At 49.9% G+C, this 2,507-nt stretch overlaps 1 pseudogene; it reads right to left on the bottom strand.

The window, feature by feature from the left end:
- The window catches only part of LOC107109050, a 5,213-nt pseudogene extending 3,252 nt beyond the window's left edge, over window positions 1-1,961 (bottom strand).
- Window positions 1,962-2,507: the final 546 nt, after the last annotated feature.

Raw genomic sequence — 2,507 nt, forward strand, 5'->3', positions numbered from 1 at the left:
TTCCGATCGTGCTGGTCCCCACAGCTGGCACACGCGGATGCGCTGGGATGCTGGCGGCCGGTGCTCGCGTTCGTAGCTGGAGTGCGGTGCGGTGCTTGGGTGTACTGCCGGGCCCCTCCATAGGCCTGGTGGACGTCCTTTTCCTCGGGACCATCTGGCTCGACCTGGAGGGCCGCGACCGGAGCGGCGTGCAACCTTTCCCACGCGATGGCGGTGGCGAGGGCTTCTTTGAGGTCGACCTTCTCCTTCTCCATGATTCTCCACCTGAGGTTCTCTTCATGCAAGCCCATGACGAAGTGGTCACGGAGGGCATCATCCAAACGTGCCCCGAAGTTGCAGTCGGTGGCGAGATGACGCAGCTCTGCGAGGAACTCTGTGGCGGTCTCTCTGCCCTGCTGACTGCGGGTGTAGAAGGTTACCCCGCAGGTCAGCTCTGTCGGCTTTGGTGGGGTGACAACTTTTAGCACCGCATTGACGATCTGCTCGAAAGTGCAGGCGTCGAGGTCTGTCGGGGACAGCAATCGTTTGGCCAGGGACATGACGGCAGTGCGGCGGTGCCACAGGAGGCCAGGAGGAATCCCCTCTTCTTGCCGTCGTCTGTGACGTCGTAGAACTCCAGCGCGGCCTTGACGCCTCGCACCCAGGCGGGCCAGTCTTGCGGACAGGCTATGTCGAAGGGCGGGGCAGCAGTCCAAGCCCTGCAGTGGTCACCATTGTGCGCATTGGAGCTGGTGGGAGAGAAGCGGCCCCTCCGGCTGGATTGCTCATCGGATCGCTGCAGATCACGTCCTCTTGTTCCCCCTCGATGGCCTGGCTCAGTTGCGGCTGAATCCCACCTTCGTCGCCACTATTGTGTAGTGGGTTGCCGCATGGATGAACGACAGAGACTGGCGTAGTGCATAGCACGCTTTATTTGGTACACAACAAAAGACAATCCACAATGGCCGGCAGGCCAACTATATACACACCCTGAGGACACACCCCTGGGTCCCATTGGCGGGTTTGAATCTCCCGCCACAGTCCCATTGGTTCCCCAGTGGAGGGACTAGGATCCTAGTCCCTATTGTTATGCCAGGTACAAGCTCAGGGGTGTGCGCTGGCCTCTGGTGGCGGTCAGCGGACACAACAGGAGAGGTGGAAATTCCCCCCTTCTTCCTATTTAAAGCAGCGAGAATGAGTTAACAAAGAAAAGCTGCACTAAAACTACTCTGGGGCAAAGAGGAAACAAAGACTGTTTTTTGAGCTCCTAATATCTCTTCCTGGAACATAAATTTGAATAAGCCTTGGGCTTTCCTTGTTATTTTTTGGCTTGTGGGTTTAAGTGATTCACTGGAATTATATATAGATTTCTGAAAGAAAAATGACTAAGTATTTCTAATAGAGAATATTTCTCACCAAAAGGATTTACAAACCGTCTTTGGGAAAGCAAGCAAGCAAGCAATGGGGGACTAAGAACTGAATTTCCCATTTTGTAACAGTTTCCCATAACATCAGCTTCTTTGTGGAAAGCATATAAGCTTACAGTGCGCAGACTCCATTGTATAACTGCAAAACACTCGCCCTATGTTGACAGATTCCTGGTTGTTAATATGTCTACTGCAGAAACTATCTTGTAAAAGCGGTCACCTGCTATCAAAATGTAGCCCTTTATTTGGCCATCATTTCCTGTACACTGTGTACGCTTCGTGCCAAGAACAGCTACTGCGAATGCAATGAAGGCCAGGGCTGCAGCTGCTCACATCAGGCCTCTGGAAGCCTGAAGGTCAGGGGACAGTGCCAAGAGAGAGTCGTAGACTTTGCATTGCATCCTGATGTCAGCCTGCCTTATGCAGTTCATCCAGAGATCTTCCCAGATGGTTTCAAAAACCACAATGTTGAGGCATGCCAGTAATGGCAAAAGTCCCAACCACACCAATGCCTCCAAGGATCAGTCCCGTGATCTGCAGAACAGCAGTGGTCATATCTTTGTTCCAGGGAATCAGTCCAGGATGGAGCTCCAGAGATGTGCTCTGCAAGTGCAAGGGCTTTCTTTCTTTCTTTCTTTTTCTTTTGCAGACCGAACTTAGCTGCTAAACACAGCCTGTCCTTAAGAGCTCATGTTGGTATGGTTGCTTGCAAAGGACTCCAACCAGTTTAAATCTAGTACACTGGCTAGCTGTGGGTTGTGCTCTTATTGTTTTAAACATCCCACGGCTTCCATTGATTGTAAAGAATAATGTTGCATATCAGGTACAGCAACTTTCAAAGCCAATAAAGGGTTAAATAAACTGGGAGTACAATAACAGTACCTAAAAGGACCAAAAAAAAGCTGTTTGGACATAAATGAACCCACTGAGGGAAATTACACATACTTAAATTTTATTCTTTTTAAAGTGAAACAGATACTATATAAACCATTCTGTTATCAGAAATAGGATAGCTTTAATGTGGAAGGCAACACATAATCACTACATAAACATTGTTTCCCTCCAAATACTTCTCACAAGAACCAAAGAGAAAGTTGACAA

This window comes from Gekko japonicus, unplaced genomic scaffold (genome assembly GCF_001447785.1).
Source record: "Gekko japonicus isolate JY-2015 unplaced genomic scaffold, Gekko_japonicus_V1.1 scaffold2601, whole genome shotgun sequence".
NCBI classification, from domain to species: Eukaryota; Metazoa; Chordata; class Lepidosauria; order Squamata; family Gekkonidae; genus Gekko; species Gekko japonicus.